Raw genomic sequence first — 25,713 nt, forward strand, 5'->3', positions numbered from 1 at the left:
CAGGTGTAATGCAGTCTAATCTTTACAAGTAGTTGCTTTTGAGGAGGACCATGAATTATCTTTCAGTTCATTTCATGGATATAATTCTGATAAATGTTGGTGTCACTCCTTGGTCACACTCAAGTAAATTCCGTTTTATTCCTAGTAATACACCTCTTACTACCAGCAAATATGAGGAATCAGATTTTGCAATGAAAGTATGTTTGCCATGCATCTTCCCTTTCCCACCCCAAACAAATTATTTGTTCAGAATCCTTCCTGGTGATGGCTTTGACCAGGAGAGTACACCCACGTTTCCTTCTGCTAGACCCTACACCCATTGTAGAAATTGACTCAAGTGAAACACTGCAGGAGTGATGGAGCCTGTTATCCCCTGGAGACATTCCACTGGTGCACACTGTGTATGAGAACTGGAGTCCAGTCTTGAGCTTGGCTTTGATGCCATTGTTGGAAGGCAGGTTTTTTTTATTAAAACACCAACTGGTAGATGTTTGAAGTGGTTTATCAAATGTGTATAAAGCCAATGTTCCTGCTCCAAGGATCTAATGATGTAACTTCAGCAGATACGGTGCATGGGACAGTGGTGCTTCTGTGAGGGGACTAGATGCAGCAATCAAGACAGAAACACTTCGTAGAAGTGGTTTTTGAGGAGAGATTTGAAGGTAATAAAGGGACAGCATTTGATGCACAGAATGTGGGAGGCTGTTCCAAGTATGGGAGAGAATAACACAGAAGAAGGTGCAGAGCTGGGTTCACTGACACAATTTGGGCTCACTGAGCTACGGAAGACTAAAAGGGGCAGTGGAGACTCAACTGTGTGCTGCTTCACTGGATGTAAATACATTTATAACAAAAGCCCGTGAGCTCAACCAGTGACTCTTCTGTATCCTGGCTAAATTGGTATCTGATTTTTCCACTACTCTGCTGTCTTCTTACAGAGGTTGTTTATTGACTGAAACTGTTTCCATGTGGCTGTAATGTAGAGCTTGATTACATTAAACGTGGCTTTTTCCTGTAGTATTTCAGTGCTAAGGAAAGAGATCCCACCTGCTAAAATGGCTGTTTAGGTAATGCACAAACCTTGGGGGTGGGGAGAGTTGTGAAGCAGGATCTAGTCCCTCTTGGGGTCCTAGTATTCACATGCTCACTGAGTTTATATTTTGGTGATAAATTTTCAGATGCAATTCCTAATATTTGTTATTTGTATTCCAATAATGCCTAGAGGCTCTGACCATGATCAGGACCCATTGTGCTAGGCGCTGACCAGAAAATAGGAAGAGAGTCCCTGCCCCACAGAGTTTACAGTCTAAATAAACCGTCTTGATTAATAGTATTTGTCTTTGAAAATGAAGGCTAAGGCCTGGTCTACACCTAAAACTTTGGTTGAACTTCATCATGTCACTCAGGAGTGTGAAAAATCAACACCCCGGAGAGACATAGTTAAGCCCACCTAAACCCTAGTATAGACACCACTAGGTCCATGGAACAGTTCTTTTTCAGGGTTGCCAATTTCAGTTGGATGTATTCCTGGAGACTGCAGGACAATCCTGGAGGATTGGTAACCCCATCGATTTAGCTACCACTTAGATTCATAGATACTAAGGTCAGAAGGGACCATTATGATCATCTAGTCCGACCTCCTGCACAACGCAGGCCACAGGATCTAACCCACCCACTCCTGCGAAAATCCTCTCACCTATGGCTGAGCTATTGAAGTCTTCAAATCGTAGTTTAAAGACTTCACTTTGCTCTGGCTAGTATAACCTGCTGTAAGGATGCCCCAGTTTATATCCAGACGATGGGGGTGGGGGTAAGAGGCTCAGTCCCAAGGCTCTAGGTGAGGGACAGCACTGTGGGGGAAGCTCTCTCAACCCCCACCCCTGCCTGGCTATTTCCTTTATACCCCAACCTTCACTGCATCAGGGACCCCATCCCACCCCAGACATTCCCCCAACCTTGGGGACCATCTCCCCTGGATGCTCCCCTCTCCACTATTTAAGCACCATGGATGCTCAACCAGTCCTGTGTAATTCCTTGTGCATGTCAATATGGGACAGTCCCACCAACGGTGTATTTCTGCCTGGCCTTCTTAGTGGAGCTGCAGAGTATTTGGCCTCCCCTTCCAGCAGGCTGGTAGGGAAGCCCCCTACAGCTAATAGCTGGAGAAAGAAGCACTTAAGTCTCCTGTGTCCAGAGGTCACCATGATGCAGCCATAACTCTCAAGGGCGTGGATTAACTACAACAACGGCACACCCCCTTCCATCATTGTAGCAAGTGGCTACACTGCTGTGCTAAAGCAGCACAGGTTCAGGGCTGTAAGCTATGCTCCTGTATTGTATTGTAGACATACCCTTAGTGCTGCTCCAAGAAGGCATTCAAATCTCTGTACTTGTCCCACTAAGCACCCAAGCTCTGTGATACCGAGGGCCGTGCTGGCAACTTGCCAGAAGACTGTGGCAATCCAATTTGCCGAAAATGCACATATTAAATAGCAAATGAATGCACTTGTATCATCTTTGATAAAGAGATTAAAAATGGCCTGTTGGTTGAGCTAGCCAATAAGAAAACCCATCAGGGAACCAGCTCCATCCACCCCTTACAATTACAGGGTCTGCTGCTACTGTAGTGCATAGCAGAACTCAGGATGGATAAAATCAATGTTTTAAAAAAAACCCAGATTTCAAAAATTCAAATTAAATACATTTTTCTTTTTTAAAAGATGTCTATTTGGAAATTGACAACCAATGTTAAAGCCTCAATTTACCATAATCTATTTAAAATTATTTAAATTAAATAAACATTCAGGCAATATGTATTTGCTATTCGTTTTAAGGAAAGTTAAAGCACTGAACTGGTGGAAGTTACTGGCAGCTAAGCAGCTGGAACCAGGTTTGATGAAGTGCTAAACCAACTTTTTACAGCCATAGCCTCTTCTGCAGGTGCAGAGAGAATGTTTCCTTAATTTGAGTTTATTCAGCTAGCTCAGTTCAATGACTAGTCCATTCAGAGTTGAGGAACCCATTGAGATTTGAGAAACCATGAAAGCTTGTTTGTTTGTTTTTTCCTTTTCCAATCTATGAATGAAAATTAGGTGTAAGATCTACTAGTTTTAAAACCTTGAATGACATGGTGACCAGAAACAATCACTTCAGTTCACTGACTACAGATAATACTTTCTTTGTTTAACAAATCAGTGAATTTTAATGCAAAAGATATTTTCATAAACTTTTTTTCCTTAGGTACCCAGCACATTTAAGGTGTTTTATTTAACTATTAAAAAGCCAATTTAAAATGCCATTTTTGTGCATTTTTACCTGAATTCCAATTTCCATCTAAATGCACCTTGACACAAATGATGAAGTAAAAAATTAATCATCCTTTAGGAAATAAATGAATCAGTCACTATTTTCTGTGCCCCTCACTCAGTTGATTGCTTGCTAGGTGCTAATCTAGTTCTAAAATGCAAAATAAGCTATTTCACCACTTCCAAGCCAAAACATAACTTTTCCGTGGTTGTTAATGTGTATGTTTCTTTACAAAACTTACCTAGCATCAGCAAGTACCAGTGTGTGGTGTTCAAAAGAAATGAAGCATCATGAAATGAAGACTCTTGCATGTTTCAAGTCAGTTTTGGTGTTCAAGAGCTTATTCCAAGAAGAGCTGAATACCTCCAACTCCCATTAAAGTTCAAGACCTCTCAGGAGCAAGCCCTTAGAACAAGATATTGCTAACATTAAAGCCAATGGAAGTTCTTTCCATTGTTTTAACAGGAGGTGGACTGGGATCACAATGGGGAGGGTTATTTATTTATTGAGACCTGTAGCTTACAGAGTTCTAGATCCTTTCACTGAATTTATTTAATTCTTTTTGCATCTGACTTCCCAAATCCACCTTTCACATGAGGCCTTGGCCCTTCCTCCAATTATTTGACAAAACAATTTACTAAACATTTTTTTTAAAGCAGTAATGAGGTAAAGAGATTTTGCTTTGTGCGTCCCTTCTTGTTGTGCGGTTACAGCCTTTCTAAACAAGAAGTTGGGTATCTTGTGTTCAGCAAATTACTAATTTCAAAGAGGGTGCTGGAAAATTATTTCCCCCTCCCTGAAACCCCCCCCCACCTCTCTCAAAAATCCCCAAACCTGGCCTGCTAGTCACCAGCGTAGTAAATGTTATTCTGTACCTAATTGATAAAGAGCCTGATGCTCCAGTCTTTCTTCAGTGAGAGTTGTACCAGAGTAAGGACTGCAGGATCAGTGCCTCTAGTTTGGTTGTAACTATGATGGCCAGTACCACAGTTTAGCTGCAAATATGCTTTTATGTGGAGGGGAGAGGGAAGGGGCCTGGAGGTGTCAGTTCTAAACACTGTATTTCCTGCACAATCCTATGAAACTCTCCTGCATTGGATTTTAGGTGACTTGGCTTGTGCCACTATGCGCTCTTGGGCACTCTGTAAATGAGGTCTTGTTCCACGACTAAGACTCCTAGGTGCAACTGTAATACAAAGAATAAATAATGATGATAAAATAAAATACTCTACCTGCTTGGTGCAACTTGGTGCTCTCTTGGCCCTCTTTTCCAACAAGCGACCACACACCTTCTCTCGAGCCAGCCTCAGTGCCTGGACTCCAAACCCAAATCCTGTACGCGGCACAACCTTAATTTTCTCTTTTTATAAATCTAACTTAAAACACATTTTTCCAAAAACCTTCTAACGCTAACCTCCATTCCACCAATCCTCCCCCATGCCTGACTGTGCTTTCTGCAGTGTGTTAAAAACAAAGCCCACTGTGGGTGTGGGCGGTTGGGTGTGAGGGTCTAACAAAAGCATAATTTGTGATCTTGTTCACAACCCATAAGGTCTTGTTTGGATGGGAAAGGTTTTTGGTTTTTTTTTTCCAGATACACCAGTGCTGGTGTAACGCCCCATATGGACATTATTATTCCACAATAAGCGTGTCCACATGGGGAAGTTATATCAATATAACTGTTGGTTTAAATTAACACGTTAGCTTATACCAGTGTAGCTTTCCTATGTAGACACAGTGAATGGATTTGCAACAGTAGAGTTCCCGAGCTGCAGTGGAGCAATAGACGGCACCCTTATTATGCCACCGTCCCACCTTGCCCCATAGCATATTGACAGAAAGGGATACTTTTCTATTATTATTACTCCTGGGGGAATTCTGTGCCAAAAAATTGCAAAATTCTGAAAAATAATGCAATATAATTACACCAGTTTCACTTATTTTGGTAGGTTTCAGAGTAGCAGCCGTGTTAGTCTGTATTCGCAAAAAGAAAAGGGGGACTTGTGGCACCTTAGAGACTAACAAATTTATTTGAGCATAAGCTTTCGTGAGCTACAGCGTAATTTATTTAAACTACCATACAGAAAAAAAATCACAATAACTGTTCAGCATTTCCTAAACACATGAAACTTAAGTTACAAATACTTGGTAACCAACACCCTGCATTCCAGTTATAACCTTGGATTTTCATTTAAATTATATTACTGTTATTTTTGTGTTTGGTGTTCTGTAAAGTAGAATGTTGCTTTAAATTGCTCAGACTTTCACACAAGAAAGTCATATGGTTTTGCTAATCATTGTCCTGCATTTTTTTTAAATGGGTAAGTAAAACAGATCCTGAGCTGTAATCTAACCCCATTGTGCCTCTCTGGCACAGGAAAAAAAGTGAGAACGCACAGAGACCTTCCTCGCTGAGGATTCCGTGACTGTCATTTACAATAAGGCTCCTTTACACCAGTCTGGCAAGGTAAAGGAGCCTTAATAGACTAAGAAAGCGAACAATTAACTAACAATGAGAACATTAGCAACCTGCCTGTTTAGTTGTTACATTTCTTACTCCTGAGGGCATTCTGTGCCAAAAAATTAAAAGTTCTGCACACAATATTTTAAAATTCTGCAAATGTTGTTTGTCAAATAAATGTGGAGGCTCCAGCACGGCAGTGGGGAGCACAGGCCACTGGTTGCAAAGATGGAAGGAGATGACTGTGCAGCTCCCTCCCTCTACCCAGGACATGTCATCCCAAGTCCTCCTCTTTCTCCTCCATATCTGGCTTGGGCATTCTGTGGTTGTGGAGGGGGAATCCTTCAAAGCTGCAATGACAGCAGCTACAGATAAAATACAGAGGTACCATTGTCAGTATAATCACAACAGAAAGAGGGAGTTAAGGGTCAGAACTCCTTTCCTTTGCATTCCCGAAGTTATAAACAAGACATGCTTATTGACACTTCTGTTTCAGAGTGCTTGTGCACAGCACCACTCACAGCACTGGCAATCGTGAGAATGGCCCACCTGGAGTGAGGGCATTGCTCAGTTGCCTGAAACTGAGTACGGGGAAAATGCTGGTGCCATTTTCCACTGCAGGTGGTGATTTTTAGTTGATATCTCACTCCTGAGGGAACAAAGGCACTGAGAGCACAGATGCTGCTGGTGTCCTGTAGCCGCCCAGGCCTGTAGGCTGCTAGCCTGTTTACTGCAATGGTGCCTACCCATGTTATCAGTAGGTGGCATGGGAAAGTGTCCTACCACGGAGGAAGAAATAAGACTGCCATCCCTAGAAACCTTCAGGAGAGGACTGCAGACTACCTACATGAAAGTTTCCTTGAGATCTCTCAGGAGGATTCAAGGAACATCCCTGTGTACATAAACAAACTGTGCTGTATGCTTCCCCTCCTCCCCACACCTAACTTTAGAAGGGAATGAAAATCAGATGACCATGCTACATCTCTTTGTTGTACTGCTACCTTTTCTGGTACCGGCAAATTAATGATGTCAGTAGCTATGTCCTGTGAAGTCAGTACATGTAATGGGAAATACAGTTACTTACCCAAGGTTCCTTCCCCTGCAACAGGCCTGTGCTTGACTGCTGGAACTGGCTGGACTGCGGTGGAGTCTCAAACAGGTCTTGGCTTGCAGCATGCTGGATCCCCCTAGTTGCATGTCCCCAATCCTTCTCTTCTTCCTTCTTCAGCTCCTCCTTTTCCTCACTGTTCACACCATGGGTCTACGTCTTGGGCTTCTCAGAGGTATCCACAGTGGCGGGGGGGGGACTCTGTCAAGTACGGTGTGCAGCTCTTTGTAAAAGCAGCAGATCTGCATCTCTGCACTGGATTGATTGTTGGACCCCCTGGCCTTCTTGTACACCTGCCGCAGTTCCTTCACTTTTACTGTGGCACTGCTGTTGATCCCTGTTATGCCCCTTCTGCAACCCCCATGCAACCTGCTCAGAGATGTCCAGCTTTCTGTGGCTGGTCCCTAGCGGAGCCTCTTCTCCCCACAGGCCCAGGAAATCCAATATCTTCTGTCTACTCCAGGCCAGAACGCGTCTGGAGCATGTAGCCACCATGGTGAGCTTGGCCGTTGCACACAACTGTGGAGAGCTGCTAGGTACGTTTGCTGAGCTGTACAATCAGGAAAAGGTATTTACAAAATATATGGAGTTTTAAGGGGGTATTATTGGGGGATGCCGCCAGTCTCTGTGACCCTGGCATAATGGAGTTCACAATTGTGACCAGAGTGGTCAGTGTTGGGCATTGTGGAACTGTTGGAGGACTGTTAGGGTTGACATAGGTAACACAAAAAGAAAAGGAGGACTTGTGGCACCTTAGAGACTAACCAATTTATCTGAGCATAAGCTTTCGTGCGCTACAGCTCACTTCATCGGATGCATACTGTGGAAACTGCAGAAGACATTATATACACAGAGATATATATAAGTCTTATAAGTGTATATACACAGAGATATATAATGTCTTCTGCAGTTTCCACAGTATGCATCCGATGAAGTGAGCTGTAGCGCACGAAAGCTTATGCTCAAATAAATTGGTTAGTCTCTAAGGTGCCACAAGTCCTCCTTTTCTTTTTGCGAATACAGACTAACACGGCTGTTACTAACACTAACACGGCTGTTACTCTGAAACCTGTCATAGGTAACACAATGTCTACACTCATGCTGTGTTGACTTCAGTACTTTGATCATAGCTCAATGCTGCTTGGGGAGGTGGAGTTACTGTGTTGCCATAACGGGGCATTTACATTCGTGGTAGACAAATTTAAGTGTAGACACATGCACAACTAGGTTGATGCAAGGCAACTTACATGGACCTAACTTTGTAGTATAGACCAGACCATAGTCACTGCTCCAAGATGGGCCTTGGCCTGTAGTCACAGAGGCCTTGCCTGTATGCAGAATTGAGATGGTTTAACTTTAGACCACTTGAAAAGCTGATTCCTTACCCAAAGAATTCCTTACTGAATTAAGTTATATGGATACAAGCCTGTTTTAAATTGAATTGTGTCCACGCTGTGTTTTGTACCTCTTCAGCTAAATTGGTTTACAATCACACCTTTAAATGGGTGTAATTTTGATAATAGGCAAGGCGTGAATGTTGTTGCTACAGGGCAAGTGAATATCTCAGTCCCGTTCTAGTGAATAAGTGTCCGTCTCACAAAAAATCACTATAATTGTTTCTTTTGACATCCTTATTTCAACCCTTGTTTCATCCTTGTTTTTGTGCCACTAACTAGCACCAGTCACAGCAAACAGGCTAAGGGCTGAATGGATAATTCCTCTCCTTCCTTAGTGTATTTATATCTTTCAAATACTTGCAGATGGCTATCAGATGCTTCCTGAGTCATTGTTTAGCTAAGCTCTCTGCATTTAGGGAACAATTCTGCTCTCACTTAGCAGTGCAACTCCCACTGACAATAATGGGAGTTGCGTGCCTGTAAAGGAAGGCAGAATTGGGCCCTAAATGAATCTTTAGCTTCCTAATAACCTTTTGTATCTTTTCTCTAAATTTCATCCAACTTGTTGTATGCAGTGTTTTTGTAGCCAAAGCCACAAAACCAATGCTATACCTGAGATACATCAATGATATTTTCATCCTCTGGACAATCAACCTAAACTCCCTCATAGATTTCCATCACAAATTCAACCACCCATCCATTAAACTCTCTCTAGAAAACTCCCACACTAGCATCAACTTCCTGGAAGCCACAGTCAGCTTCAATAATAGGTTAGCCGTGACATTCTGAGTACATTTCCCAGACCTGAAGAAGAACTCTGTGTAAGCTCAAACGCTTGTCTCTCTCATCAACAGATGTTGGTCCAGTAAAAGATATTACTTCACCCACCTTGTCTGTGCAACTTATTGATGTCTTTCTGGTGCATTCTCACCAGCACCATAGTAATGGGCAGTTGCCTCCCAGTTTTGCGAAACAATGGCCCTGCATGTGCAGCCCTGAATCACATGGGCTTTTCACCCTCTTTTTGAACATCATGTCATGCTGTAAGCTGCTATCCAGTTTTCTGTCCATTAATACCCTTGGGCTTCTGTCAGCACTGCTGCTTTCCAGGTATCTCCCTCCCAGTGAATATCTGTATTTGGGGATTATTTTCCACCCCAGAAGGGTGTTTTATAAGTCATGGAAATCACATAAGGTTCTGAACACTGAAATTCAAGGTTTCTATATCAAGATATCCTCTGGCTAGTCTTTGATTTTGGGGAGATCTTTCCCACCCCTTCCAAATGATTTGGAAATATTACTAAACCTTTGTTTTATGTAGGATGTTTCTGTATAAACACATGAGCAGGTCCTTGTAAATAAGGCACTCACATATTGGGATTAGGACACACCTCTTCCAATAAAGTTTCTGTGAGCTGTGCAGCTGGACTCCTGTACAAATGAAAGTGCAGGGGTTAATGTTTTCCTCTAGATGTTCTCTTGCTTCCTGCCTTTTTTGTAAGTCTTGGGTTTCATTGTCCCTTTGCACTTTAAGTGGTAGCTTTTTGTGTGTCTGTTCTAGAGATTGGAAGAGAGATTCGTTTTTTTAACTTTTGGTTTAACAGTTTCAGTAGAAAAATGATTGACATCCTCCTTTTGAGGGTTATCAACAAGAGAGAACAGTAGTGTCTAAACATAGCAATGTCTATTCTAGCAGGAGAGAAGCTTCCGAAATAGTTCTAATGGTCCATTTCCCCCCTCCGTTTTGATGAGGGCAGGGAAAGGGAGGCTAGAGAAGTTAAATGACTAATAGACTTACATGGGGAAAACCACTAACTTTAACAAGGAGATGTATATGCCCCAATCTTAACAAGTGACCATCAGAAATAGCTCTTCTTCACAACATGAGTTCTTACAATGTATCTTATCTGGTGAGGTATTTCAAGTAGAGTGGGAAGCATTAACACCATTGTTGAAGGCACTGGTAATAATGGAATACTCTGTATAGTTGTGGTTACCCATGTTCAAGGAAGATGAATTCAAACGGGAACACATGCAGAGAAGGGTTACTAGGATGGTCAAGGCCTATTTTATGAGAGGAGACTGTGGGTATGTCTACACTCCAATTAGACACCTGCGGCAGGCCCAGGCTAAGGGGCTGCTTAATTCAGGCTCCAACTGCATCTCAAGCTCTGGGACCCTCCCACCTCGCAGGGTCCTAGAGCCTGGACTTCAGCACAAGCCTGAATGCCTGCACCAGAGTTAGACAGCCTCTTGAGCCCAAGTCAGCTGGCATGGGCCAGCCGCAGGTGTCTAATTGCATTGTAGACTTACCCTAGAAGAGCGTGGCTTGTTTAGCCTCACAAAAGAAAGACTAAGAGGGGATTTGATTGCTTTTTATAAATACATTGCGGGGCTGGGGGTTAAACCCCACGGAGGAAGAAGAGCTGTCTAAACTTAAAGACAATGTTGGCTCAAGCACAAATGGATATAAACTGGCCATGAATAAATGTAGGCTGGAAATCAGGTTTCTAATCATCAGAGGAGTGAGGCTCTGGGACAACCTCCCAATAGGACTAGTTGGGGCAAGAAATCTATCGGATGTTAAGGTGGAGCGTAATAAATTTATTAACAGGATTATATGGGTGTGTTGCCTGTGATAAGAGGGGACTGGTCTCCACCCACTAGGTCCTTTTCACTCTTCCTGTATCCCTAATAGCATGTCTGCAGGTTCATTGCTGATGTCTGTCTCCAAGGATTTCTTTCCTATCATTGTAGTATCAATAGCTTGCTGGATAACTTAAGATAAAAAAAAATCTGGGTTTGTTTTTATCCTGTATATTGGGCTTTGCAGGATACAAAATTGTGGCTTCCATGTTCTTGTGTGTGAATTCTTGTGTGAGGAACTAGAGCTCGGCTCTTGCTTTGTGTGAGTGGAACCAAGATCCTGCGAAATCAGGCTCTTGTTCTTATAAATTGATTTTAATGGCCTGGCCTGCTGTAGTCTTTCCTTATCTCTGAACTAACTTTTATGAGAAGTAGCAGCCCTCCTGATGTCCAGTACTTATCTCTTGTTGTAATCCTATGAGCTTTCTGAACTATGTTTCATTCTGGTCTTTGTATGTTTTTCTGTGTTTCCCCATTCACTGGATTTCCCACTTCTTGTGCATTGAAGGACTGGCTACCTTAGGCCTGAATCCTACAAACACTTACACATGTGCTTAACTTTACCACCAATAGTAGTCCCATGATCAGGACTTTGAAATGTAAGCTCTCCAGAGAAGGGACAGTCATTTTGTTCAGTGCCTAGAACAATACAGCCCTGATCCCTGAATGGGGCCCCTCAGCACAACACCCACTAAACCCCCCCGATCAAATTTCTCCTAGAGATAAATTTCTTCCTTAAAGTCTTTTTGATTATGGCCCCAGCCTCTGGCCTTCCCCCAAAGAAACTTAAACAGTAACAAAAAAATAAAGGTACTGGTGTACCTTTGATTTTGTCATGAGTCACGTGATATTTGTGGTCTCAAAACTCCAACTGTTGGAGTCTCAGGTTATTACAGAGAATCTCAACTTTTATTTGAAAAAAATTTCTAGCCCTCATCGTTGCACAGAATAGCTTGAAAATATGAACCCTAAATGTTCCAACACAAGGAATGGGGATAGCCCAGCCAATCTCTTGAGGTTTTTTTGCATGGTTGGGGTTTCAGTATGAAGTATCTGCAGCAGATTCAGGTTGTACTTGCCAATTCTTGTTCATCCTGTGTATTCCACTTCTGAACTGTATTTTCTCTCCAACGAAGGGCCAGTTTCTGCCCTCAGATATGTGAGCAGTTCTCTTTGCAATTGGCGGGAGTTGTGCATACAAGTGTAAGGGAATAATTTGGCCCTTGGAACATAAGTTCCTTCAGGTAGGAACTTCATTATCATAAAGCGCTGAGCGTTCCAACAATGCTGAGGTTTGATGTTATGTTCTGTCACAAAGAAAAAAAATAGACACATTCCCCAAAGCTGCTAGATATTAGGATTGGTCTCCACTACAAGGAGATTGACGCTGGTGTAATCGATGCAGCAGGGATCAATTTAATGGGTCTAGTGAAAACCCGCTCAATCGATGGCAGAGCACTCTCTGGCTGACCCCGGTACTCATAAGAACATAAGAATGGCTATACTGGGTCAGACCAAAGGTCCATCCCGCCCAGTATCCTATCTGCAGACATGCCCCAGAGGGAGTGAACTTAACAGGTAATGATCTAGTGATCTCTCTCCTGCCATCCAGCTCCACCTCTGACAAACAAAGGCTAGGGACACCATTTCTTAACCAACCTGGCTAATAGCCATTAATGGACTTAACCTCCATGAATTTATCCAGTTCTCTTTTAAACCCTGTTATAGTCCTAGCCTTCACAAACTTCTCAGGCAAGGAGTTCCACAGGTTGACTGTGCGCTGAGTGAAGAACAACTTCCTTTTATTTGTTTTAAACCTGCTACCCATTAATTTCATTTGGTGGCCCTTAGTTCTTATATTACTGGAACAAGTAAATAACTTTCCCTTATTCACTTTCTCCACACCACTCATGATTTTATATACCTCTATTATATCCCCCCTTAGTCTCCTCTTTTCCAAGCTGAAAAGTCTAGCCTCTTTAATCTCTCCTCATATGGGACCCGTTCCAAACCCCTCATCATTTTAGTTGCTCTTTTCTGATCCTTTTCGAATGCCAGTATATCTCTTTTGGTATGAGGGGACCACATCTGTATGCAGTATTCAAGATGTGGGTGTACCATGGATTTATATAAGGGCAATAAGATATTCTCCGTCTTATTCTCTATCCCTTTTTTAATGATTCCTAACATCCCGTTTGCTTTTTTGACTGCCTCTGCACACTGTGTAGACGTATTCAGAGAACTATCCACGATGACTACAAGGTCTTTCTCCTGATTAGTTGTAGCTAAATTAGCCCCCATCATATTGTATGTATAGTTAGGGTTATTTTTTCCAATATGCATTACTTTACATTTATCCACATTAAATTTCATTTACAATTTTGTTGTCCAATCACTTAGTTTTGTGAGATCTTTTTGAAGTTCTTCACAGTCTGCTTTGGTCTTAACTATCTTGAGCAGTTTAGTATCGTCTGCAAACTTTGCCACCTCACTGTTTACCCCTTTCTCCATATCATTTATGAATAAGTTGAATAGGATTGGTCCTAGGACTGACCCTTGCGGAACACCACTAGTTACCCCTCTCCATTCTGAAAATTTACCGTTTATTCCTACCCTTTGTTCCCTGTCTTTTAACCAGTTCTCAATCCATGAAAGGATCTTCCCTCTTACCCCATGACAACTTAATTTACGTAAGAGCCTTTGGTGAGGGACCTTATCAAAGGCTTTCTGGAAATCTAAGTACACTATGTCCACTGGATTCCCCTTGTCCACATGTTTGTTGAGCCCCTCAAAGAACTCTAATAGATTAGTAAGACGTGATCTCCCGTTACATAAACCATGTTGACTTTTGTGTAACAATTTATGCTTTTCTATGTGTCTGACAGTTTTATTCTTTACTTTACTTCAGCTCTCTGAGAAGAGTAAGGGAAGTTGATCAGAGAGCATCTCCCATCGACTCAGTGCTGTGAAGACCCTGGGGTAAGTCAACCTCAGCTACGTCAACTCCAGCTACATTAGTCATGTAACTGGAGTAGTGTAACTTAGGTTGACTTACCCCGGTAGCGAAGACAAGCCCTTAGAAAAGATTCATCAGCCTAGTTTAAGGATATGTTCCAATCACTTGAAACTAAACCCATTAGTTTCGGCACATTAGTATGTTTTCTGTTTATTCACCTCTTGTAAAGTTTTTTCACCAGTGGAAATTGTGAGCTCCGTAAGGCCATGCTCTTTGTGTTAGTGTCAGGACACAAGCTGAGACTATTTTTGTGATTCTCTATAATAATTACATTACCTGAGGATACTCTCGTGCTTTTTCACTCAGTGTAATGATGGCCTTATATTGCATGATTGCTTATCTATTACTTTGTTTAAATGTATCTTTATCTGTATTTACCAACTCACATGCAGGAGTTTCCATCCTAAGCAAAGCAAGTGGACTTCATAAATGCAATGGACTTCATACACATTATGTTGATGGCAAAACCAGTTAAACTCACTGCTATGAAAACTGTGTAAGTATTTACACAAGGATTAGGGAGGTATGGTCAGGTCACAGGTCCAGGAATTAGAAAGTCCTGGAATCTAATCCATCTCTGACAACGACACTCTATATAACCTTGTACAAGTCACTTTATTTATACAATGACACTGGTGTATATTAGAGGTTCTCAACCAGGGGTCCGGGGCTTCGTGGTTGTGGGGGGAGGCTGCGAGCAGGTTTCAGGGGGTCCGCCAAGCAGGATCAGTGTTAGACTTGCTGGGGACCAGGGCAGAAAGCTGAAACCCCACTGCATGGGGTTGAAGGGTGAGGCCCTGAGTCCCGCTACCTGGGGCTGAAGCAGAAGCCTGAGCTACTTTGCTTCATGGTGCCCCCTCTGGCATGTGGCCTTGGGCAATTGCCCTGCTTGCTACCCACTAGTTATTGTGGCACAGGTGGGCCGTGGAGTTTTTATGGAATGTTTGGGGGGCCTCCGAAAGAAAAAGGTTGAGATCCCGTGGTGTAAATGGTGGTCAGGCCTAGACGGCTTTCTCCCTACTCAGAGTAGTTTGTAAAGTAGCTGAATCTCTCCGCATCAAGCGCCCCCATCCACAAAATATTTTGCCTGCCTCTTAGTGGTGTTTGCAAAGTGCTTTGGAGGTAGAAAGTGGTTAACATATATATATGAGTGTGTATATATATGTTTAAATATGTCCTTGTGTTGACTTTGATCCCATATCAAATTCTTATCTAAAAGTTTTTCAGTTGATGGGGGATGAGAGAACCCCTTCTCCTCCCTCCACCAATAACCAAAGAGAAGGGGAGAGGCAAGAAGACAGTGGGATGTGTAGTGGGGGGACAGAGAGGAGGAGACGAGACTGTTACAAGCAGAAAGAAACTGCACTGAATTGGTCTAGCTGAATAGCATATTTCTTTGGGAATGGATATGGTCCTTGCAGTGTCTAGGAACACTGCGGAGATAGTACTTTGTACTTTGATCGCAATCAGAGGTGCCAATCGTTGCGTCCTCATTGTGCTCAGGGCTATACCTTCCTAGGGGAAGACAGTTTGATTAAGTCAATAAGAAGTTATCTTAAGCTAAATCAAAGTAAGGAGTTCTTAAAGTGATTTCAGAGTGTTCACAGAAGGCTGCACAGATTTGAACTGATAGGTTAACTGGAGTTTAATCCTTGCAACTGTTGTGTAGACAAGTTTATAGTAGTCTCTACTCTTTAGAGTCCCAAGCACACTTGTGCTGTTGTATAATTAACATGCTCTGCTAAACTCCACTGGCCCTGTGCATGCCAACAGGACAGCCATCTTCAAAACCAGTTAGGTGTCCCATGTTGTCAAACGTGGCTCACTCTGAGTGAGTACAAACTGTAGGACTTTACAATATAATCAGCTCTATGTTTAACACCACATATGAATGAAATGGTTACATATCACTGGCCCTTTATTTGTTTTAAAACCGCTTTCTCAAATGCGTGCCTACCTATTTGGCCAAAGTTCAGGTTATTCATCGACTATTTCTGCTTGTCTGGATGATTGCTAGGTAGGTTTTTGGAAACTTAAGGTTCATAAAGACTTTCAGTAATTCATGCAGACTGTTACTCTTAATATCCTGACATAGCACTAGATGCAATGTAAAATTCTGTTTACTGTCTTGTCTTACCCTTCATTCTAATTAAAACATTAGTTAATTTGAAACACAATTTATATTGACATCTGCTCCTTCTTGGAGCTCTTTTTGCCAGACCACTTATGTGTTCTATATGCCTCCTCCCAATATAGGGACAACCAGTTTTGCAATGTCCAGGGCAGAATTGGTAGCTTGCCCAAAACAGCTTACATCTATTTGCTGAATGCCCACTCTTTGCACAGTTCTCTACAAAACAGAGGCAAGTACAGTCCCTGCCACAAGAGTTTTAATCCAGACTTTTAGAAGTTTAGCTGACACCCCTTCCTCCCCGCCCCCCCAAAATAAAAGGCTAAATAACTTTCTTGGGATACTTTTTTTTAAAAAAATTAGGTTCTCTTTCCAAAATTCCCATGAACACTTTGTACTTTTTTTGATCAGTGAAGTTTGGTTTTAAAAAAAACATCAGTTTTTGATTATTTATTTTAAACCAAAATCTGAACTGGAAAAATGAAATTTTAATCATTTTCCATAAACATTTGAAAATTTTTACCAAAATGAATTTTTTCGTGAAACATGTTTGTTCTGGTCAAAAAGGCTTTGTTGTCAAAAATAATGGACATTCTACCTGAGTAAGGAATACAAGATTGGTCCTTATGGAAGGCCTTTACATGTACATATGGCCAGTTAGGGAATGTCTTCAGTGTGGAGTGAACTTGGCTCTTTCTTGGGTGTTGGCTATAATGTGGCTCCCTTCCACACACAAACCTCTGACCCAAGTGTTGAGTGTCTCACACCCCGGATAGCTGGCCCATCCTGGGATATAAACTAAAATCCCAGTGCTGGTTACACTCAAGCAGATAATCCACTGTAGTGGGCCCAAGCCACTACACTCCCCTGGTGGGCGGAGCCCGGTCAGCCCTGCCTGTGCCCACGCTGGGTTCTGCAGCTCAGTTGGGCTGGAGCCATGGAAGGAGGCAAATGTCTCCAGTCTGCTGCAGAACTCCGGAGCTGAAACTGTGCTGTGCAGTGCCCTGCTCCCGGAGAAGACCAACCGTGGAGAGAAGTTGCCAGGACTGCCCCCAGCTGTGTACCCCAAAGAGATGGTGGACCCTTGGACTACGGAGTTCTGCACCCAGACTGCATAGGAAGTAGCTCAAGGAAACTATTACTCTGGTTTTGCTGCCAGGGAGCAAGTCAGCGTGTTTCAACGGAATCTTTGCTGACCCAGTGGTGGAACCGTCCATCGCTATTAGGGCCCTGGGCTGGGACCTGGTGGAATAGAGTAGGCATGGATCCCTTAGCCCTTCCCGCCATCCCCACCCCAACCTCCCCCTTGGCCTGAAGGCCTGTGGTTTTGGCTTGCTCCGGACAGAAGGCTGCAGGGCCCTAGATTGTGATTGCTGGCTGCCTTAGCAAGGACGCTTAGAACATATAAGAATGGCCATAGTGGGTCAGACAAAGGTCCATCTAGCTCAGTATCCTGTCTTCCAACAATGGCCAATGCCAGGTGCCCCAGAGGGAATGAACAGAACAGGTAATCATCAAGTGATCCATCCCGTTGCCCATTCCCAGCTTCTGGCAAACAGTCTAGGGAACCATTCCTGCCCATCCTGGCTTAGACAATAACCTGCTCCCTGCTCTGCCCACTCAGAGGTCCAGAGCTGCAGACTGCTAATTGACTGTCTTTTGTTGCCTGATGCAGCAAGTTAGTGGCCTCCGTCCAAGCCTGAGCCCAATGGACCACTACAACCATCCATTTTGCAATGGATGGACAGAAAGACAGACAAGTTTTTCCACAATTCACTGGGAAAGAATCAGAGTGGCTCAGCTTGCTGCAGCACCAAGAACCATGGGATATGACCCTAGAAGGTCTAGTGTTTGACACACCTGAATACAGTACTGGTGTGGATGCAGTTAAGTGGACACACGTGAGTGTGGCTTTGTAATGATCTCCCAAGTTAACTCTGCAGCAGGGTGGATTGATTTAAATCAGGGATATAAATCACAGGTTTAAATCATGATTTAAATCAGCAAGTAGGAAACCTTGATGAAAACCATCAATTTTTAATTGTTTTGCATTTCTAGCATTTTGTTATTTTCCTAAAGAATGAAAATCAACTTTTGGCTGTTAGCAAAACGTAGTACTAAATTGTAACTAGGAGTATGCACTTTTGGTATAATTGCTTAAATAAGTGTGTAGCTTAACATTTATTCAGATTCCTAACTTTTACTTTTTTAATATGTTTAAAAAGTGTCATTCACCATTTTCTTTTACTAGATTATTTTGGTTTTTTACTTGGGATTTGTGTCAGAGTAGATTTTGATGGAAACTGGAATTAAATTAAAATGCACAAAACCAGCATTTTAAAATTTGGTTTTTTATTTAGTAAAACAGCCTTAAATGTGCTGGATATATAGCAATAAGTATTTTGAAACATGTTTTGCATTTAAAACTAAGTCATTTATTAAACAAAGGAAGTATTTCCTGTAGTTTGTGAACTGAATGTTTCTGGTCACCATGTTCCTCAAGATTTTCGAACTAGTAGATCTTTTCCTCACACTTGTTTTTATTGATCGGTTGGCAGAGGAAAACAAATTTTCCTGCTTTAACTCCCAATTTATTTCTCAGCTTTGAATCAACCAGTCATTGAACTGAACTTCAATAGGTGAATAAACTGAAATGAAGAAAATATTCTCTGCACCTGAAAAAGAGGCTACAGCTTTCAAAAGTTGGTTAGCACTTCAACAGACTCCAGCTGCTGGTGCTTAGCCAAGTGTCTGACTTACTTTAAAACTTCAGCAGCAAACTTACTGCTTGAATATTTTTTATTTAAATGATTAACAGATTATAATAAATTTAGGCCTTAATATAGATTGTCATAATTTCATATTTAATTTTAAATAGGTTTATTTTTAAAAAAGAAAAAAGTATTTAACTCCAATTTAAATCAGATTTTGATTTTTTTTTTAAATTAATTTCTATCCGCTCTGCTGTGAAAATCCAGTTAGAGGCAACAAGCTACATGTGCGTATGTTGCTGTACTTAAGAAACCATGGTGTAGGCACACACCAATTGGGCATACTTAGGGCTTATCTACAGTACCGCACGGGGTCGAGCTAAGATACGCAACTTCAGCTACATGAATAGCGTAGCTGAAATCAATGTACTTAGATCTACTTACTGCAGTGTCTTCAGCTCTCCCGTCGAATCTGCTTCTGCTCCTTGTTCTGGTGGAGTACCGGAGTCAATGGGAGAGCGCTCAGTATAGACACAATAAATTGAGCCCCGCTGGATCGATCGGGTAGTGTAGACAAGCCCTTAGTAACATACCTCTGTCTTTGAAATTTGGACCTAAAGATTAGACATGGTGCATGTGATTGTTTTTGTTTTTGTTTTTTTGAAAAATGCAATTGTCGTGTAATTTTTGTTTGAGGACTTCACCAGCAGACAGTATTAGAATGTGCGTGTTTTACAGGCACACCAAACCCACATTTTTAATGGTTTGATTTTCTGGTTCCACTGTGCATGCAGGACTACAGAAAGCTACTAGGAAAGGAGCTATTTAAATCCTTTCTGTTCAGAAATACTGTTGAAGGACATGCATGCATGGGCAGGAGACAAACAGAGTTCAGCTGGGTCCTGCCTGCTACTTTAAGCTTGTAAATTAAACACCGGCCGCCTTCTCCAAATAAATCCTTCTTTAAACCTCATCTGGGACATGCTAAGGATGGCAGCACTACATCCCCTTATTGCCGACACAGTCGATCTTGGATGGATTGCAAGGCTGCCGGTTTGAAAGTCTGCAGTTGCCCCAGAATTGGACATGGTGCATAGAAATTGTGTTGTGGTAAGGGATTCTTTGAACATTACTGAAGCCAAGGTAGAAAGTTTTGTCCAAATTTCTGGGAGTAAAAACTCCATGGTATAGATCTTGAAAACGTAGCATCTGAGCAAGATGCAATTTCTTCCCCGTTGGTGGCAAAAAAAAAAAAAAAATAATGCTTTGGAGGGAAAAAAATTGTTTGGAGCCAAGATTTGTTTCAATATATGGCTACTTGTGTTTCCTGAGTATACTGAGGAATGAATTTCTCAGGGAATGAGATAATGAGTAAACGATCTGCACTATCCCAGCTATCTCAGTTTCCCTGCTCTCAGAATATTAGTTTTGTCTACCCCTAAAACAACTCTGCTGAAATGCCATCTGGTAGAACTGATGGAGGAAAAGATCCGAGGTTTGGAGATACAGGTGGAAAGTCTGGTTGAGTTTAGGAAGGAGTTCAAGCGGATGATGGAGCAAAGACATGAGGTATCTGAAGGGAAAAACTCAGACTTACAGATGGAAGCAGGGCTGGGGAATTCTGAGGGGAGACTGTGTGAGGAAAGTGGTCAGTGGAAGCATGTGACCAAAAGAACCAGGCAGAGGAAAAGATGGGCTAGTGAAGGAGAAATAGAGCTCAAGAACTGGTTTACAGAGTTGGAAAATGAAGAAGGGGCTCAGCAGGTAGTCGCTGAAGGTGGAAGGGCAAGGAAGAAGAGAAGAGCGGCTAGTCCTATAGGAAAAGGGGAAGAGTCAATGGAGACTACACCAAATATGAGCCCCAGGAGGATACAGGATGGGTTGAATAGGAATGGAAAGAACTTGCAGCCAGAGGGAACAGGGGATAGACTGGAGAATAGCACCGTCATCAGGAAAAGCCAGGTCTATGTGATCGGGGACTCTTTACTGAGAAGAATAGACAGGCCTGTAACCAGAGCTGATCCAGAGAATAGAAGGGTGTGCTGTCTTCCAGGTGCTAAGATACCGTATGTAGACCTGAGGTTGAAAAGGATCCGAAAGGGAGCATGAAAGAATCCCCTAATTATCCTTCATGTGGGAACAAATGATACGGCTAGATTCTCGCTGGAAAGTATTAAGGGAGACTATGCTAGGCTGGGGAAGACGCTTAAGGAAATTGAGGCTCAGGTGATCTTTAGTGGGATTCTGCCTGTTCCTAGAGAAGGGCAACAAAGGTGTGACAAGATTATGGCTATCAACAGATGGCTTCGGCAGTGGTGCTATAAGGAGGGCTTTGGGATGTATGGCCACTGGGAGGCATTCATGGATAGAGGACAGTTCTCTCGGGATGGACTTCATCTGAGTAGGGAAGGAAATAGACTTCTAGGATGGAGGCTGGCACAACTGATTATGTTTTTAATAAAGTAAATACTAATGGAAACTGTGATCATGGGAGACTTTAACTTCCCAGATATAGACTGGAGGACGAGTGCTAGTAATAATAATAGGGCTCAGATTTTCCTAGATGCAATAGCTGATTGATTCCTTCATCAAGTAGTTGCTGAACCAACTAGAGAGGATGCCATTTTAGATTTGGTTTTAGTGAGTAGTGAGGACCTCATAGAAGAAATGGTTGCAGGGGATAATCTTGGTTCAAGTGATCATGAGCTAATTCAGTTCAAACTGAACGGAAGGATTAACAAAAATAAATCTGCAGCTACGGCTTTTGATTTCAAAAGGGCTGACTTTCAAAAATTAAGGAAATTAGTTAGGGAAGTGGATTGGACTGAAGAACTTATGGATCTAAAGGTAGAGGAGGCCTGGGATTACTTTAAATCAAACCTGCAGAAGCTATCGGAAGCCTGCATCCCAAGAAAAGGGAAAAAATTCATAGGCAGGAGTTGTAGACCAAGCTGGATGAGCAAGCATCTCAGAGAGGTGATTAAGAAAAAGCAGAAAGCATACAGGGAGTGGAAGAAGGGAGGAATCAGCAAGGAAAGCTACCTTATTGAGGCTAGAACATGTAGGGATAAAGTGAGACAGGCTAAAAGTCAAGTAGAGTTGGACCTTGCAAAGGGAATGAAAACCAATAGTAAAAGGTTCTATAGCCATATAAATAAGAAGAAAACAAGGAAAGAAGAAGTGGGTCCACTAAACACTGAGGATGGAGTGGAGGTTAAGGATAATCTAGGCATGGCCCAATGTCTAAACAAATACTTTGCCTCAGCCTTTGATAAGGCTAAAGAGGATCTTAGGGATAATGGTAGCATGACAAATGGGAATGAGGATATGGAGGTAGATATTACTATATCTGAGGTAGAAGCGAAACTCGAACAGCTTAATGGAACTATCTGGGCCCTCTGATTTAATCTTCATCCAAGAATATTAAAGGAATTGGTACCCAAAATTGCAAGCCTATTAGCAAGAATTTTTAATGAATCTGTAAACTCAGGAGTTGTACCGTATGATTGGAGAATTGCTAACATAGTTCCTATTTTTAAGAAAGGGGAAAAAAGTGATCCGGGTAACTACAGGCCTGTTAGTTTGACATCTGTAGTATGCAAGGTCTTGGAAAAAAATTTGAAGGAGAAAGTAGTTAAGGACATTGAAGTCAATGGTAAATGGGACAAAATACAACATGATTTTACAAAAGGTAGATCGTGCCAAACCAACCTAATCTTCTTTGAGAAAGTAACAGATTTTTTAGACAAAGGAAACGCAGTCTATCTAATTTACCTAGATTTCAGTAAGACATTTGATACCGTGCCACATGGGGAATTATTAGTTGAATTGGAAAAGATGGGGCTCAATATGAACATTGAAAGGTGGATAAGGAATTGGTTAAAGGGGAGACTACAACAGGTCCTACTGAAAGGTGAATTGTCAGGCTGGAGGGAGGTTACCAGTGGAGTTCCTCAAGGATCGGTTTAATTTTTTATTTAATCTTTTTATTACTGACCTCGGCACAAAAAGTGGGAGAGTGCTAATAAAGTTTGCAGATGATACAAAGCTGGGAGGTATTGCCAATTTAGAGAAGGACCGAGATACCATACAGGAGGATCTGGATGGCCTTGTAAACTGGAGTAATAGTAATAGGATGAAATTTAATAGTGAGAAGTGTAAGGTTCTGCATTTAGGGATTAATAACAAGAATTTTAGTTATAAGCTGGGGACGCATCAATTAGAAGTAACGGAGGAGGAGAAGGACCTTGGAGTATTGGTTGATCATAGGATGACTATGAGCACCTAATGTGATATGGCTGTGAAAAAAGCTAATGCGGTCTTGGGATGCATCAGGAGAGGTATTTCCAGTAGGGATAAGGAGGTTTTAGTGCCGTTACACAAGGCACTGGTGAGACCTCACCTGGAATACTGCGTGCAGTTCTGGTCTCCCATGTTTAAGAAGGATGAATTCAAACTGGAACAGGTACAGAGAAGGGCTACTTAGATGATCCGAGGAATGGAAAACTTGTCTTATGAAAGGAGACTCAAGGAGCTTGGCTTGTTTAGCCTAACTAAAAGAAGGTTAAGGTGAGATATGATTGCTCTCTATAAATATATCAGAGGGATAAATACTGGAGAGGGAGAGGAATTATTTAAGCTCAGTACCAATGTGGACACAAGAACAAATGGATATAAACTGGCCACCAGGAAGTTTAGACTTGAAATTAGACCAAGGTTTCTAACCATCAGAGGAGTGAAGTTTTGGAATAACCTTTCAAGGGAAGCAGTGGGGGCAAAAGACCTATCTGGCTTTAAGATTAAACTCAATAAGTTTATGGAGGAGATGGGATAACATGATGGGATAACATGATTTTGGTAATTATTCATGGTAAATAGACCTAATGGCCTGTGATGGGATGTTAGATGGGGTGGGATCTGAGTTACCCAGGAAAGAATTTTCTGTAGTATCTGGCTGGTGAATCTTGCCCATATGCTCAGGGTTTAGCTGATGGCCATATTTGGGATCGGGAAGGAATTTTCCTCCAGGGCAGATTGGAAGAGGCCCTGGAGATTTTTCGCCTTCCTCTGTAGCATGGGGCATGGGTCACTTGCTGGAGGATTCTCTGCTCCTTGATGTCTTTAAACCACAATTTGAGGACTTCAATAGCTCAGACATAGGTGAGGTTTTTTGCAGGAGTGGGTGGGTGAGATTATGTGGCCTGCGTTGTGCAGGAGGTCAGACTAGATGATCATAATGGTCCCTTCTGACCTTAGTATCTATGAAACTCTGCTGAAATGATTTGAAAACAAGATTGTAAGAATAGCAGCTCTTTTCTTGGATATTAATTGGATATTAATCTTGAATATGGATGTTCCCAGGAGTTCTGTCCTGTTCACACTCATTGATAAAGAGAACTGAGCACTTTGCTGGGGACAAGGAGATTTGCCATACAGTACCTAAGGACTGACTACAGTGGTTCTACATCTAGAATGTGGCTGTCTGGCAAACTCTTCCAGCTGTACACTCACCAGGGTCCCACCACTGGACCCATGTGCTCCTAAGCTTCCCGGGGTCTGGGAAGACTCTAGCACCATCTTTCTCTGGCCTCTCTGTCATGCTTCCTCGGCACAGACTCTGTTTATTATCCCTTCCCTGAAGCGAGACCTTGTGGTTCAGCTGCTTTAGGCCCCCAGGACCAATGCTGCCACCTGCGCGCCTTTGCAGCTTAAGCACGTCCTTTCCCAGAGTTCTAACCGTGTCGGAACTCTGGTTTACCATTTACCTCTGCAGGGACACATGACAGTTGAGGTACGTGAGACAGGGGCTTTGCAAACTATTCTTCAGATGGCAGAAGATTTATTCAGATCGAGGTAAAAACAAAAAACACCAACAACTCCCTTCCCTGCCTCAATTTCCTTACCACTCTAGAGTGGTCTTGGGGCTTAATTCAGAGTCTTCTAGAGTGTCCAGGAGCCACCTGCACAGCTTTTCTGCTTCTGGTGTCTTCTCCCTTTCTCTCTAAAAATGGCTGGTGAGGTAGGTGAGAGGGAGTCCTCCTTTTCTAAAGTTGCTGTCTCCTTTTTCTTGTGAGCCTCATCAGGTGTTCAAAATCCCCCCCAGACGATCTGTTGCTTAGGCTTTGTCTACACTAGCACTTTTGTCAGCAAAACTTTTGTCGGTCAGGGTTGTGAAAAACACACACACTGACCAACATAAGTTTCACTGACAAAAGCGCCAGTGTGGACGGTGCTATGTTGATGGGAGAGCGTCTCCTACGTCCATAGCTACTGCTGCTCGTTGCAGGTAGTTTAATTATGCCGGTGGGAGAACTCTCTCCTGCCAGCATAATGCGGCTACACAGGAGACCTTACAGCGGCTACACAGGAGACCTTACGCTCTAGGGTCGGTAGTATAGACATAGCCTTAGTTACCAGCCTACTTGGCCGGACTGGTTTTCTTGGTCTGGTGACCTTCTTTGCCCAAGGCAGCATCCATTTGAATAGAAGACTATCAAAGTTTAATGCCCCTCCATTGTTAGCCTTCTGTCCTCTCCTGTTGGAATTCCATCCCAGGATAGAGGTGAAAAGGTAGCAGGAAAGCCAGACTAGTCTTCTAGTCAAAATGCAGTTAACAGTATACAGAATGTCAAACTAGAATTCATAAGTTGTGCCTAGACAGATTCCCCAAATCATCACAATATCCTATTTATTTGGGCCAAGATGTTTGATTCAGTAAATAACAGGAGTAGAATTGGAGGAAACTAACAGTGGATTTAATATGGTCTGGGTTTTATTTGGTTTACTTGGTTTTTCTTTTTCTCCTGCTCTTGCACATGCTCTGTCCAGTTCTGTTGAACAATAATGAATTATAAATTCATAGATCATTTGGTATAATGAATCATTTACATTTTAGTATATAGAGTTGGGAAACAGAGTTTTGGTTCTAATCTCCCAC

The 25,713-nt window shown here is 42.3% G+C and overlaps 1 protein-coding gene across 8 annotated transcripts in view; it reads left to right on the forward strand.

The window, feature by feature from the left end:
- HMBOX1 (homeobox containing 1) overlaps positions 1 to 25,713 on the forward strand; it is a 142,863-nt gene that overhangs the window by 8,673 nt on the left and 108,477 nt on the right. The window contains exon 1 of one of the 8 annotated variants that reach the window (XM_073335639.1): positions 7,192 to 7,411. The exons of the other annotated variants lie outside the window; for them this stretch is intronic. The gene's annotated coding sequence lies outside the window, so the exon portion shown is untranslated. Of the gene's footprint in view, positions 1 to 7,191; positions 7,412 to 25,713 lie in introns of those variants that run through there. 8 annotated transcript variants of the gene reach the window in all.

This window comes from Lepidochelys kempii, chromosome 3 (genome assembly GCF_965140265.1).
Source record: "Lepidochelys kempii isolate rLepKem1 chromosome 3, rLepKem1.hap2, whole genome shotgun sequence".
Taxonomy (NCBI): domain Eukaryota; kingdom Metazoa; phylum Chordata; order Testudines; family Cheloniidae; genus Lepidochelys; species Lepidochelys kempii.